Source organism: Mytilus galloprovincialis, chromosome 11 (assembly GCF_965363235.1).
Source record: "Mytilus galloprovincialis chromosome 11, xbMytGall1.hap1.1, whole genome shotgun sequence".
Classification (NCBI taxonomy): domain Eukaryota; kingdom Metazoa; phylum Mollusca; class Bivalvia; order Mytilida; family Mytilidae; genus Mytilus; species Mytilus galloprovincialis.
The window spans coordinates 65,213,241-65,230,412 of record NC_134848.1 but is presented as its reverse complement, the minus strand read 5'-3'; positions in this window follow the sequence as shown (position 1 = coordinate 65,230,412).

The window sequence follows — 17,172 nt, the reverse complement described above, 5'->3', positions numbered from 1 at the left end:
GTGAAGCTAAATGAAGTTCACCCGTCCTGCATTCCTTTCCGATTTGATCGTCAATAGATATATAGAGTTCAGTTTTTCAAATTGAGGGTCTAAACGAACACCTCCAAAATGGCTAACAGAAAAGATCAAAAATCTAGAAATGAAAAGTCGACGGCTGAAATTTTAAATGAAAGCAGAAATGTTTTAAACGGTGACTCATCTGATATGTCTACTTTAATGAACAATGTATTAACTCTGTTAAATAAAATGGACATAAGACTGTCAAGTATTGAAAAAAAAATGCAGGAAAAAATACTTCAACACTTACTCAAATGAACGACAACGATAACAGCTCGGGTCATAACAGCCGAAAAAGACATCTATGATGTTAAAACCAGAGTGTCAGATTTAGAATCAAATTATCAAGGCACAAGTAATATCTTTGATGAAGTTAAAAAAAAGAGATTACTTAGAAAAGGGTTTTGACAAAATAAAAGAGGACTACCTGAGATTAGATACTAGTAGATGTAGAATGGCTGAAGATCTCATCAAAGTAGAAAGAGAAAATAATGACATGAAAACGAAACCTACCGACATTCAATGTCGAGCCATGAAATACAACCTGATTTTCACAGGGTTGTCGGAACATAGAGACGAAAATATAGAAGACAAACTACGAAGATTCCTATACCATGAGATGAAAATTGATCAGCGTATTGAATTCAGCAACGTGCATCGTTTTGGGAGGAGATTGGAAAATGGTAAACGACCCATTGTTGCCAAGTTTCTATATTTCTCTGACTTAGAAATGGTGAAGAAAGCAGGAAAACACTTGAAAGGATCGGATTACGGTGTCAATGAACAATTTCCACCGAAATACCGAAATAGAACAAAGACGGAGACGTTTATATCCGATAATGAAAGAGGAGAGAAGAAAAAGAGCAAAGGTTGTGCTTAACCGAGATAAGTTATACGTTAATGATGAACTAGTAAATCCAGACGTATACGAGTTGGAGAGTACGCATGTAGATCCTCGTCAATCAACTTCAAGGCCACAAAAACCCCCAAGGGTACATTCTACAACAGAGAGAGAAGACACGCCTGACCACAGATAGGATAACCGTGGAGAACATTGTAAACATTACTCTGAAGTTGTAAACAATATTAAAAATAAAAACAAATCATTGTCTAATAATATAATCAATTTAAATATACTGTCATTGAATGTATGTGGTTTAAATAGAAGAATTCAGTATCCAGAATTTAATGAACTTATTCAAAATTATGATATTTTATGTTTTTTTGAAACAAAGACCGATGACGTAGATGAAATAAATATACCAGGGTATACTGTTAAAATGAAAAATCGCTGTAAATATGCAAGGGTTAAATCAGGGGGAATAATCCTTGCTTATAAATCTAACTTATCTGAACACATTCATCCTATTGAAACAGATAGTAAATATATTTTTTGGTTCAAAATTGATAAAAAAATGTTTCATCTATGTCAAGATATTATTTTTGGTATTGTATATATTCCACCAGAAAATTCATCATATTGTATAGGTGACCCATTTAACGAAATTGAACATGAACTTCTTATGTTTAGTTCAGATCATAGTTATATATGCCTTCTTGGAGATTTCAATGCCAGAACAGGCGAGGACTTAGATTTTACAGAAGTTACCCATGATGAATTTTCTGGAATGTTTGATTTGAATGATGTATCTTTGAACACGTTAGCAAGCTCCAATATTAATATTTCAAGAAAAAGTATAGATGAAAAGAAAAATAATTTTGGTAACATTTTCTTACAGCTATGTAGAGCTAATAATTTATGTATTTGCAATGGTAGAATCGGGGATGACAAAGACAAAGGCCAATTTACATGTAAAAATGTCAGTGTGATAGATTATGTTATTGGCTCTGCAAATTTTCTTACACTTCTTCAAAACTTTTCTATTCTTGAAACATCAAAATTATTTTCCGATGCTCACACTCCATTGTCACTTTCTATGTGTATATATGAACATGAGAAAAGAAATCATTTTAAAAAAGGGAACTTGACACCAACTGAAGAGGTTAAAAAATGGGACATCGAAAATTTGGATACCTTTATTGAAAATATAGATAAAACTCATACTGACATTATTCTAACTGAGCTTGAGTCTGTAAATATTGAAGATGTAAATCATAATTGTGTAAATAATATTGTTAAAAGAACTTGTGATATACTTGTTGATGCTGCTAAGACTACTTTTGGTACTTATATGAAATGTGATAAACAAAATAATGTTAGAATAAATACATCCAAGCCTTGGTTTGACGAAGATTGCAAGACTGCACGAAAAAAATTCAAAAAATCTAAGAGAAAACTGAAACGTAATCTTTCACCAGATCTTTTCAATGAGACAAAATCTCTAGAAAAGCAATACAAAAGAACAATGGATAAAATTATAAATGAAAACCGCAAGAAAATTAGACGAAACAAGATTAGTAATTTGAAATAAAAAAATCCAAAGGAATACTGGAAAATTTTAAACAGCAACAAAAAATCCAAAACTAAATAGCGGTGAAAATGAGGATAATGAAAACCCTTCAGAAAGCCAGGTTGATGTAGATAGTTTGAATGTACATATTAACTCCGTAATAACTCGTGAGGAAGTTGAAAATGCTTTAAAGGGTCTGAAAAATAATAAAGCATCTGCTAATGATAGAATTGGCAATGAATATTTGAAGCATTCTTTCAATGTTATGTGTGATATTTATGTAAAATTATTTAATGTAATTTTTGATACAGGTATTGTACCCGAAGAATGGCTATGGGGCGATATAATTCCAGTGTTTAAAAATAAAGGGGATAAATTTGATTCAAATAATTTTAGACCTATCACCATAATAAGCTGATTTGGGAAACTTTTCACATCTGTATTAAATAACAGATTAAATTAATATTCGAAAGAATATAGCTTAATATGCGAAAACCAAGGAGGCTTCCGGAAAGGATACTCCACCATTGATAATTTATTTATTTTATATTCTCTCATTCAGACGATGAAAAACAAAAAGAGGAAACTTTTTTGTGCTTTTATCGATTTTGCTAAAGCTTTTGCTACCGTTTGGAGAAATGGCCTGTGGCAAAAATAACTATTAAATGATATAAATGGTAAAATGTATAATGTTATTTTTAATATGTATAGTAGAATTAAATCTCGTATTTCATTTAATGGTGATACTACCGAATACTTTCCATGTAATATAGGTGTTAGACAAGGAGAAAATGTATTTCCTTTTCTTTTTTCTTTGTATCTGAATGACTTGGAAGATTTTTTTCATAGAAATGATGTAATAGGTTTAAACACAGTGTCAAATGAAATAGAAGAACAAATTAATATTTACTTGAAACTTTATGTATTACTTTATGCAGATGATACTGTTTTATTTTCTGAAACTGCACAAGATCTTCAACAGCAGCTAAATACATTTCATGAATACTGTGATATATGGAAACTGAAAGTTAATCCAACCAAAACAAAAATTGTTATTTTTGGTAATGGTAGATTGACAAACAAATTACATTTTACACTTGATGGTAATGTTTTAGAAATTGTCAAAGATATTTCATATTTAGGTATTAATTTTTCCAAAACGGGTAGTTTTAAAAGTGCTAAAAATCAACTCATTAGTAAAGCCACCAAAGCTATGTATGAAGTTCAAAAAAAGGCCGCTTACATAACCTGACAGTTAAATGTCAGTACGATCTTTTTGATAAAATTGTAAGGCCTATATTGCTATATGGTTGTGAAATTTGGGGATTAATTTTAGTAATATTGATGCAATAGAAAGAGTGCATTTGAAGTTTTGTAAACTATATAGATAAAATAACGTTATGTAGGTTTAGAACTGGAAATCATCGGTTGCCTATAGAAACCGGTAGATGGCGTAGAATTATTAGAGAGGAAAGGTATTGTGTACTTTGTAACTCTCAAGAGATAGGTGATGAATATCACTATATTTTAAACTGTACAGCTCTAACAGAAAGTAGAAGAGCTTTTCTTAAACCTTACTATGTAAGCCGAGTAAATGTTTTAAAATTCGGCGCTTTATTTATTTCAAAAAATATTCGTGTATTAAAATATTTGTGTAAATTAATTAGAATTATCAATATAGAAGTATGTTCTCCAGGTTGATCACCAATCTCTCATTCTTGTTGCTCGTTTTGTGCAAACTTTTCATGCGCAAAAACTGTAAGTAATAATATGTAAAAATATCTTTCTTTGTACCATTAACTTGGTTTTATAAGAAATAAAGAATCTGAATCTGAATCTTTCATTTTCTATGTTCAGTGGACCTTGAAATTTGGTCAAAAGTCTAATTAGGCTTTAACATTAGAAAGATAATATCATAAGGAACATGTGTACTAAGTTTCAAGTTGATTGGACTTCAGCTTCATCAAAAACTACCTTCACCAAAAACTTTAACCTGAGGCGGGACAGACGGACGAACGAAAGAACGCACAAACGAACAGACAGACGAACGGACCCACAGACCAGAAAACATAATGCGCCTCTACTATCGTAGGTGGGGCATAATAAAGAAAAAAGCCTAACAATAAAATTATAACCCAAAAAATAAATAAACCAAGGACAAGTACAATGTATGCTTAATGGTTTACTTTTATACATTGTTTCTTTGATGAAAAGTTTTCTCCTTGGAAATCATACCACACCTTCCTATATCTATATTCTATTCGTAACAAATTGATAAAAATCAAACGAGAATGATTGCCTGCAAGACATCACTGCATTTTCTTTGACAGTACATTTTATACTCCCATACCCTGTTATAATTGGTAAAATAATTCGTAGACAAGACTTAAATTAATGTAAGCTTACCCTAAATATGCATGTTATGAAATGCATAGAACCTGTATGACACTATTCTGATAACTTATTTAAATGATTTCAGAATACTATAAATGTAAAGCTAAGCAATTATTTATTACAACATTCAAAATAATATTGAGTATCCAACCATGCCTGTGTCTACAGTCCACATTTTACTATATGCCTATTTTTCTTTAAAATATTACAATTGCTGCCCTAATAGTCAGTGAAGAATTCTTGTCACAAGAATATATTATAAGTTATCTACGTTCATATCCGTAGATATGGATATTTTAACACCCTGAAGTACCCCAGTACACCATGAGGCGTAGCCGAAGGGTGTACAGGGTACTGAAGGGTGTTAAAATATCCATATCTACGGATATGAACGTAGATAACGAATTTATCCCCGGTCTTAGTCCGAATCGGGCGAGTTTTATGGAAATTCGGGTACAAAGTGTAACACGAAAACAACGGTTTTTTTTTTTCATTATCTAAAAAGTTTTATTGAAATTTGGAAATTTTACATATTTTTTACGGGGTGTAGGGTACTACCTTTGGTAGAACCCTACAGGTAGTCAAATATAAGACTTTTTAATATGGAGACAGAGAATGATCGGCATAATGGGACAAAATCGTTAATGAATTAAATATTTAATTACAAACATCATGGATAATCTACAGATTTCAATATTTCACTAGGAGCAATCATAAGAGGTATTATCCCCGGCTTAGTATATATCTAGGATTTTGATTGGTTAACGCACGTCGTTACAAAACCCATAGCCCCTGGGTGTTGCTAACCCATATCCCCGGACGTTGCTAACCATTATCCCGGGGAACTTCACACAAGTTTTCCTTGGGAAATCACACTATTGTTTATACGCATCGCTCTCGGCGCCGCTATAGTGTCGTAACTGTATTATGACGTCGCCGTTTTCGTGTCCGTTGTAAAGGTGGCTAATTTATAAAAAACAAAATAGCGAGCCGCTCGAAGGGACGTTCCACTAAAGAAAGAGAAATGATAATGAACATATCATAATTTTTACAACTGTTATAATTAAATTAAAAATACGTGTCCATAAAAGAGGGTCTGATTGTATTGGGGTAAATTTACGGAATACAGAATAATGGGCAAATACTGCAGAATAAAAGGCAAAACACAGAAGATTAGACCAAATTACGAATAGACCAAGAGTAGCAGCACGTAAGCGTACACCTTCCGGAATCTGTAGTTTTCAGTCCAACAGAGGGTTGTAAATAGGAACAATGAGTTTCGACAGTTTTCTCATATCACATGCACGAAACGTCATTTAGTTTTCTATACTACATGTATAAATAATTCATCAAAAATCTCATTTAATATTTATCCGGCACAGCCTGTCGGGTTAATACAAAGCAGAGTCAAAATTAATATGTTTTAGTTCTGAATACTTGTATGCATTAAACTTGCCACTGAACGTAAATTATGTGTGAAGTGCTATTTGAAATCGTTATTTGTTTCACAGAAATTATCCAAGTGAGATCCATCTTTCCCGAATGTTCCTTTGACATCTAATGCCTCTCACTTTTTTTTTTTTTGGGGAGGGGGGGGGGGGGGGAGGGGTGGCATGAAAACAGGTGATTGTAGAGTAATCATGTTTATTAAAATATTCAATTAAAAACGTTAATAAAATAACGAAAATCATCCAAAATTTTACATCGGTTGCTGGCTGTCGAAATCAAAGAAAATTTAGCACCGTATTGTATTGTACATGATACTCAATCTCTCTTTAATGCTGTGATCAGGCTAACATAATTTGGTTAAAAAAAATCATATTTTGTTGTATTTCTTCAAACTGTCGATAGCGAACTGTAAGACAAACAAGTTAAAAATAAGACCGCTAGAGGTCAAACAATCTGGGAATATCAAACTATGCATAGTTATATATTTTGGTACTATTGATGACCTACACCAACAACAATAAAATGCTACGCTGAGCGCAGCCTGATACGCCCGCAGAGGTTGAACAGTTTTGGCACGTTTGGACACAATGTCCAAGCTAGATATATATATATATATATATACAACTCGTCTAAACATCAACTCACCAATGTTAGATCTGTAAATTTGCTTTCGCAAATTTTTGGTTTTTCCCTCGCCGGGATTCGAACCCATGCTACTGTGATATCGTGACACCAAATCGCCTGCACTGCAGCCGTCCCGCTAGACCACACGACCACCTGGGCTCTTTAACAAAAAAGGAGCTTTCGCTGGCCGTGTGTTACCTTTCCTCGTCAGTTTTAATCTAGCGGCGTACTACAGTACATGATATATAAGGCATGAAGATGTTATTTTTACAGATCAGCTTAATTATCTATAGTAAAGGATCCTACAAATTAATGTAATATACAGTCACAGAAAATAATTATATTTATAAGTACGTCTGAGTCAGTGACAACTCTACAACAGATGTATCCATCGGATCGCCATCAATGATGGTGATACATGGCTGTGTACATAATGTATATACAACTCGTCTAAACATCAACCCAACAATGTTAGATCTGTAAATTTGCTTTCGCAAATTTTTGGTTCTTCCCTCGCCGGGATTCGAACCCATGCTACTGTGATATCGTGACACCAAATCGCCTGCACTGCAGCCGTCCCGCTAGACGATATATATACTGAATTTGGACTGTGATCAAATTTTTGACATAATAAAGGTTTTTGACACAAAATAAATATGGTCGAAGGTCTTAAAAAACTATTGTGCAATTGGAGATTTCTTGTTGATATATTTTTAAAAATTTGCAATTTTTCTATTTCAAATCTCTTAAAGCTTCCGCGCTTCATACAAAATGTACTTCGGTCAACGCTTTTACACCCCAATGAAGTTACAAAAAGAAGCATTCAATTCTTAAGTAAAGAAATAGTACTAAATATTAAAAGTAAATTTCCAGTACTGCATTTTTTTTGGCACAGAAATAGTACCTATGCAAAAGTAGCTGTGTACATGTACGTCCCGTAAATGGTCGTATAAAAATTTAACACGTACTATACATTTGGCTTTGTAAGTCTCCATCAAGAGAAATATTCAACACACACACACACATGTATTTATGTAGAGTTACATGTCTCACAGAGTACTGCTTAACTGTAACCAACACATTAATCATGTTAATGGTCCTTCTGGTGAGGGAATATTCCACTCATATAGACAGAACTTTTGTGCTGATGATCATGTAATATTCGCCACTGAAAAGTTTGCAAAATTCATGAAAACAATGAAAAAAAACTATAATGCTAGTTCAGATCACACAATGTGATCACTTGCCTGTCGACAGTGATACAGTCAGATTGTCGGATTCCGACCATGACTGAAAAGGACAACTAGTTTTTTTAATACAAAGGTAGCTGATTAACCTCTCATTCTTTGGTTTAAAAAAAAAGAAGACCAATATGATATAGCAGAGAGTGCTTAAATTGACACACCGATTCAATCAGTTATTTTCAAATCAACTATCATTAGTTTAAACATATTTATTTATAGTGGATTGGGAAACAAGTTTTTGCAACTTATATTAATCCCTTTCCAACTATCATTAATCAGTATTGGCAAAAAAAAAGTACATTTACCATAATGAAAGATAAATGTGATAAAAGAATATACATTCAAAGAAAGAGAGTTGCACCAACAGAAAATAGAAACTACTATATTTCTTACTCTTAATTACATCGGATCTCAAAATGTGTATGTACTCTTTCCAGAATTTTTACTCTATCTAACAGTATAAATCGAAGGTTTCTACGTGTAACTCTAGCTTTGACCAGAAATCTTACTGGAATAAATGTTCGAAATCAAAATAAAACTCGAAATCAAAATAAAACTCGAACTCAAAATTTACCTGGAAGTCGAACTTAATTTGGTTCCATGATATATATATTGAGCGTTGTGTAATTACGGAAATGTTAACCAATTTCAAATTTCTTCCGAAAATGGTGTCATTACGGGCTTTTTTTTTGAAGTGACGAGTCTGTGGATTTTTAAACACGGCATATCAGGTTTTATCTTCCCGGTGCGAATATACAAGTTAGTGAATTTATTATTTTTGTAGTCTAAATGGAACGTGTTACTTTCAGTCCGAATACCATCAGTATTCCCAAGTAGAAGATTCTTTATCTGCAAGCCGTAAATTAATTCTTTAATACGGCATGAGGCAGACAATCGTTTTCCCTATACAACGAATGCAATCAAAAAATGTAGATGACTTCAACTTTGACAATTACTTTATAATAAACTGTTACTGTATTCAATGTTTAACGTTTCGATAGATTGATAAAAATATCAATGAATAATCGAAATACCCTGAAAAAATGTTATTATATTTTGTAGTGAAAAGGTTTAGTTCAACCCAATAGTTCCAAGCATTGCTAGAAATGCTTCTATGCTAGCAACGTCGTTCTATAACGTTAGTTAAAAAAGTTCCCGCCAAAAATCGATGATAAGATTGTTTCCTTTTAAGCGGATTTAAAACATCGGTGACCCCCATTTTTATTTATGGTTTTGAAATCTCCCCTGAAGCTGAAACTTATGCAGAAGTTAGAAGGATAAAACATTAGTAGATTTTTTTTATTTCAAGAAAAATCTATAATAAATCGAAATTATAAACGGCGGGAAATGTTCAAAGGCCTTGAAAAAAAAGGAAACTGAGAAAAATAAATGTGTATAAGGTAAAAGTTACAATTGACTGTTTTAGTTTTATCAGTAAAACATCGTTTTTCAATAATTTTGCCTTCAATTAGCAACTTTGAGCGCTATTTCTATATTTTGGTATAACGCGATTCTTTACTTTTTGATGACGTCATATCTCGAAAATAACATCGGTGACCCCAATTTGTTTTCGCCTAAAATATTGTAATAAGTATGATCTGTCTACATGCAAAATTTCAATGATTTGTTATAAGTAGTATAAATAGTGTGATTTCCCTTTAAATATTTAATTCATTAACGATTTTATCCTATAATGCCGTTCCTTTACACTCATTTCATTAAATGCATCACTTGACTGCAACATTTTGAAGGAATGGGACTACTGACCCAGCTATGCAAATGACCTACGTTGACGTCACACCATCTATGACGTAACTGTCACAACATTGAGCGCCAAATTCGACTCAATCCAGTTTCTCTGTCTCTGTATTGTACCCGAATTCTCATAAAACTCGCCCGATTCGGACTAAGACTGGGGATAAATTCGTTATCTACGGATATGAACGTAGATACCTTATATTATTATCTCTTAGTATAAATCTGCTGATTTAAAAATTTAATAACACTTTTAGGTATTTGGATGATATATTGGCTCTCAAAAACTAAATAGTGGAGTGACCAAGCCAACAATTTTTCAACTTTGATGGACCACCCTACCTGCAGGCTAAATTGTGACTCTTTGGAAAGAGAATTGTTTATTCTTTAATTTTTGCCTGGTCGTAGAATCGAAATATGGTGCATTTTTTTTTAAAATAAGGTCAAAGTTTAGTGATTGAGTTTTTCACTATTGTCAATTTTTTTCACAAGAGGTTATAAAAAGTTTCCAAATTCACCGTGTAGAACGCCACATGCGGGGTGTCGATTATGTTTGACACGGGGTGGCAATTTCGAAGCGAAGAAAAACTATCAAATTAAGTTCAAGTATCTAAATTTCTTTTTATTAGATATCTTAGAACCATATTATGTATTGCATGGAAGGAACTGAAACATAATTTAGATCCTGCAAGCAAAAGCAGTCGTTTTTAGTGCTCTGTTTCCTCAAACACCTCTCCCTAATTTTCCGAGTTGCAGATTTTGAGGCATGATATTCACATTTCTGGATAAAAAAAACTACTTTAAACGACTACCTACCGTTTCATTTATATAGAATGAAATTGCTATCATTGAATTTAACCAAAACCCAGCTTCTTACTTAAATTTTATTGGGTTTAAAACTAGGTACTTCATTTTGCCTGATTTTTAGTCTTATAAGACATGTATTTTTGATTTCATAAAAATTGAAAAATGACTCACAATAATTTGTTTTAAAGCTGGAAAATGTTCTCTTTTCCTTTTCAGTTAACATTATGGTCAGAAAAAGTCACGGCTGTGGCCCAATGCACCGAAATATCGAGGAATATCACAGAGCAGACCTCCATTAAAGATTTGCCCGAAGCCACCAACAGTCAAACACCATCAAAGTTTATCACCAGGTTCCTTACAAAAGTATTCGTGCATGCCGCAAAAAGCACTCACTGGCTGCTAATTTTTTTTTTTTTATCAAAATAGAAAAAGAAAATATATTTTCTATAGACAATATTTCCCTTCTTTTCCCGAAGACGATCATATTTATGTCAAAAAGAATAACATCGGAAATGTGGAATCGGGGAAACAACAAAGAGGTTTTGAAAAACTAGTTACATATTTTTTTACAGTAAAGTTTTATATATTTTTCGGGTGGACCAAAAAGTATTGGACACATTACAGAAAACTTATGTGAGCGCAGAATGGCCGATCCCCAAGACGCAGGAATTAATTTTGCAGTTTCAAGCCAAAAGATACTATCAGACTTCATCGTCATGGACCTTAATATGCCAAATTCTGACCTCTACTTTACATGAAATGTTTCAACGTTAGAACCAAGATATCTAAAGAAGAGGTCAGTATTAAGTATTGCAAGGTCCATGGCGATGAAGTCTGATAGTACATTTTCTTTTATCATTTGGATAAAAGATAGAAAATTCAGCAGCCATGCAGTTTAAATTTTATAAGAGTTTGAATCTCTGTTGTGAAATCGTTAAGAATAGTAGTGTATCCGTCTTTAGATCTCCTTGAAGATGTATTATCATTTGACGTAAATGATACCGGTGAGTGTTTAATTGGAGAGAGTAATCGAGTTCATTTTAGAGGGACTGTTTTATGCGGCGTGCACGAGTGCTTTTGACAGGAACCTGGTGATGAATTTTGATGGAGTTTGACTATTGGTGGTTCGGGAATTTTTTTTTTGAATGGAGGTCTGCTCTGTGATTTTCCCTCCATGTTTCGGTGCATTGAGCCACAGCCGTGACTTTTTCTGACCATGATGGTAACTAAAAAGGAAAAGAAATAATTTTCCAGCTCTAAAAACAAAATATTTTGAGTAATTTTTTACTTTTTATGAAATCAAAAGCACATGTCTTATAAGACTAAAAAGGTAGGCAAACAGAAGTACCTTCAGTTTATAATGTGTTATCATTATATAGAAGATGTGTTTAAACTCAAAAGTATCAGATAAAGACCGATTTATATTCAAAATTATTCTATATTTTACTATAAGCCTCTACCCCTTGAGACGCAAAATCTGACACCCGAGCGACACTCTTTATTTTGGTGAAGAACTAGTTTTAAACCCAATAAATTTTAAGTAAGAAGCTAGTTTTTGGTTAAATTCCATGATAGGAAATTAATTTGAATAAATGATACGGGAGGGAATCGTTTAAAGTAGTTTTTATCAAGAAATTTGCATATGAAGCCTCAAAATCTGCAACACGAAAAATTAGGGATAGGTGTTTGAGGAAACAGAGCACTGAAAACGACTGCTTTTGCTTGCAGGATCTAAATTATGTTTCAGTTCCTTTCGTGCAATACAGTATATGGTTCTAAGATATCTAAAAAAAGAAATGTTGTTTTTTGAACTTACTTTTATAGTTTTTGTTCGCTTCGAAAATGCCACCCCGTGTCGAACATAGCCGACACCCCGCATGTGGCGTTTTACACGGTGAAATTATATCTGAATTGTTACTAAACAAGAAATTCATAGTGAAATAAACTGTGACACTTCATTTTCAACTTAATTTGAAAATAATGGAACCACCAAATGCACAATATTAAAGGGAATTCAGACTAGCAACAGAATAGAAGATGGAACAACCGAATCTCAATTCATTTTTGTTTACATCGCCTATACTATTAAAAATATATTTCTGAATTTTACGGCTTTTATAAAAAGTATCGAAGTCAATGTGTTTTTTTTCTTTGATGTAAATGTATTGCCAGTCACAAATATTTCACAAGGCAATTAAATCAAATGAGTTTCATGATGAACTAAAGTTTCAGCGTATATTCTAGCTCTATGAACTTTTTAGGTTTTGTGTGCCTTTGTCTTACAAAAGCACACATGGACCCCTTAGAAAGAGTGTTTGTATGGGTATCTTAACAAAAAAAGGGCATGACAACTTTCGAAAACCTGATATCATTCATCGTTTTCATCGTCGTCTTCTTCCAATTTTGCTCGGTGAGTTAAAGAATTTCTACAACCATCAGACCTGTCACATGACCAAATATTGGTATACTTTATAGGACCCTCAAAGAAAACCGAAAGCAAACCTGTTTTACCCTCTTACCAACCAGAGTCTTTGGAAAGTATGATCACTGGTTTAGCAATATGAGAGTTTATCCAAACTTGCGTTCGAAGCATTTCACGTGGGATGTGCTGTTAAAACGTGTTTTCACATGGGGTAATTTCTGTAAGACTGGCATCCTTTGTGGCGGCAAATTCTACCCGTAGCTTGTTTAGATCATCATAAAGATACATGAACTTTCCTCTCGTATCATACAATGAGGCGACAAAGGCACTTCCAATGTTAACGGCGATTTCTAATCTCCCGTTTATAAACTTATCGGATTTTGCACAACTTTTTGGAATTTTTGTCCTCAACTTATAAGCCTGGTACTTTTGATAAATATTGTCATAACTTGGATGATTGAAATAAGGGCAAGGAGATGAATTATATCAGATTTACAACATTTTCACATGGTACCAGCATCATGGAACAGAGCTAAATGTATGGGACCAATAGGATATGCCAATATCCTGACTACAGTCACACGAACATTAGCATGAACTAAAGCACGACGAACTAATGTTACTGGGTTTATATGTGCCTTAACAAAATCACCTGATTTACACTTGAGTTTTGAGGTCTTGGTCGAATCATCGAAAGTATTGAGAGGAGACCTCGACATACGACGGTAGAAGACATGGGATTCATACTCATAAGAGCAGCCTTCCACAAAAGATTTAACCATCTGGTTGCCACGTTCAAGAGATTTAAGAAGAGAATCCTCAACATTAATTGAGGCTTTCATTTCTGTAGAAATATTTATCAATGGCTAAGGATGATCGGAAAGTTAAATGGATCGGTCATATTTTAATGCATATTCCCTATCAAATCAGAGACAGTCTTCTTGTATCGTGTCATTGTCGTTGGCTTGTTTTTCTCGTGTTATATTTCTGCATCTGTGGCTTATCCCGATCGTGATCTCATTTCAGAACTAAAATGCGCAAGGATGTGTTTTGTAAGCATCCATCGAAGTAAAGCGGGATTTTCCTTGTCAGTTCTATGATGCCTATACAACCTTTAGAATCTTTAATAATAGTTTTCTCTGTAGCCTTATCACCCCAGATACTTTTTAAGGCTCTATATTTATGTCTGATTGAAAACTCATTTGACATAAAGACAGATTTTACCGTTTCAGACAGATTCAACATATCCAATATGTAGGCTGATGTCCACCTACCATAGTTCGTCCGATTGGTAATGAAAAAGCATTGCATCATTGCAGCTACCATTTTCAAATGTAAAAGCCACTACCCATACCTTTCAGCCCGTGCACGAAGAAACATACTCAAAGACGCTAAGGTTGGTGATTACAAGTTTACAAGAGTGTATTTTGAATTCTTCAAACAATTACAACACATTATCTTCGAAATTAGAAAAAAGCGTGCATTATCTGCAGCGCTTTTGGGTGTTTCAGCAAATGAATTGTGACAGTCAAAGAATGCCTTCCATTTATTTGCTTCAATATTAATTAAACGATTTTTTTCTTTACACCAATTGAAGAATGCTTTTTAATTAAACGAAAGAGCCTGGGGAACTAGCCTCATATACCAAAGTTCATCCTCGAACACATCTGGCATGGACCATTTCACATTTGTTGTCAAATATTTGCACAGCATATTGTTGACCAGCACGTTTTGATGTATTGTTTCATAATTGTAAATACTATTGTCTTAATAACCGGAGCATAGGCTACAGACGAAATTTCAGATTTAGCTTTTGTCAGAACCGGTCCAAAATGGAACAATTTGTTCGGTGCTTTCTGCAGAAAATGGAATCGAATCTAAGTTTTGTCTCAAAAGATGTGTCAGAAATACCAAAAACAGGACAGATATATCTCGGTTTTCGATGAAAGAAGACCAAATCTTCCCATAAACATTAGAATAACAAGGAGGTCCATACCGTTATGTTGGCCTGTCATAAGGTAAACATGCCATAAGATTGGTATTCGAATCATTCAACGTTAAAGATCTTTCTAGTCCCCGTTTAATCTTTATGGGACTCGTGATGACGTTTGATGATTCGTCTTGATACTGAAATACAACTCTAGCCATGGAGTGAATGTATTTTTACCATCGATCGTTTCAGCATTTAAGTCAATATTTTCTGCTCCCTTCTGTGTTATACGACAGAGCAATACCATTAGTTACATAGGACATGTCTTGGATGCTGCCTATGTCCAAATGTGTAAACTAGTCCGTTATCTACGTACTTCAGAATAGGAACTCTTTGTGTAATTGTAATACCAAAGCAAGATGAAATGGGGTTGACAGGTTTATGTTTAAAGCAATCGTTTACTTTTCTGCATTGGCTAGAGGTATAGGGGGAGGGTTGAGATCTAAATAAACATGTTTAACCCCGCCGCATTTTTGCGCCTGTCCCAATTCAAGAGCCTCTGGCCTTTGTTAGTCTTGTATTATTTTTAATTTTAGTTTCTTGTGTACAATTTGGAGTTTAGTATGGCGTTCATTATCACTGAACTAGTATACTAGTATATATTTGTTTAGGGGCCAGCTGAAGGACGCCTCCGGCTGCGGGAATTTCTCGCTGTATTGAAGACCTGTTGGTGACCTTCTGCTGTTGTCTTTTCTATGGTCGGGTTGTTCTCTCTTTGACAAATTCCCCATTTCCATTCTCAATTTTATTATGCATTCTGTTATTGCCAGGACTTTTCGCAGTTTGTCGACAGAATGTTTAGAATCATTACTACAATCTTTCAATGAACATCAGAATAACGAGGAGGTCCATATCATATTCATTAAATTATAATGCAAAGTAAAAAATCCTCATTAAAGTTAATTCATAAGAAATACTGACTTGAAATGGCTTCGAAACTTTACAATAGAAAAATCATAAAATTATCAATGTAATCTAAATTTACAAATGTGGTTACCACATCGTTAATATAATACAGAGTGCTTTCGCTAAACTGAGTGAAAATGGACAAAATTTAGGGAAAAAATAAGGAATTCTTGTTTTACATTATAAATAAACAATTAAACTCTGTAATAAATGCAAAATCATATGTCAAAAGACAAAAAAAAAGTAACAAATTTTTTTTCTTCTCATCTTGAAATTTGAAAAAAAAATCCAAATGTCTTTTTTCTTTCCATTTTATAAAAAAACTGCCCCGCATGAAATATCCACGACCGGGCAAAAAAATAGCTTAAGTTATTGGCTTTGCCAAAAAATCGCTCTTAGCCTGCAGGTATGCCAGTCCATTAAAGTCGAAAAATTAGCACCTTTTTCTTGATCTGTCACTCCACTAAAATAGATTTGTCTTGCTGAACTGTCTTTAAAAAAAGCTAATACAAACAATCACTGACCTTTCCTAGATCCTGATATCTTAGTCATCAACGGGAAGTTTTATATCACAATTTATGATAGAAGAGATGATATTTCAATTTTCTTTTTTTAATTATCCATTTTTAGATGGTGACGTTCCCTTGTCAATATCTTATGGTGTTTATATATCTCAACTTTTTTGATTAGTTGGTGTATGTTACTACGTATTTGATTTCAACGAAAACAATCTTAAAAAAAAAAAGATGCACCAGAGTTTTTGATATCACAGACTTGTCAAAGATTTACTAAAATTTATCATCGGTACAAAGACACCATTTGCAAATATAAATCAACTTGTAGACATCTTATACGTTTAGATATTTCACATCCATTCTTTTATGGTAATATCCTTTACAAAACACAAAAATGTCGGCTATCACTTCAAAAGCTAACCAAACCTTTCAACAGACTTATCAAAAAGGGGTATATCTACGTTACTGTTGCCAGGTCAATAAGAATTGCATATGTTGATATCAATATTGATTCACTAACAGTATATTTGCATCGGAAATAAACAAATTTATTCTAAAACCAGTAGTTGGCATGATACGGGTTAAGTTCTCCTCATAT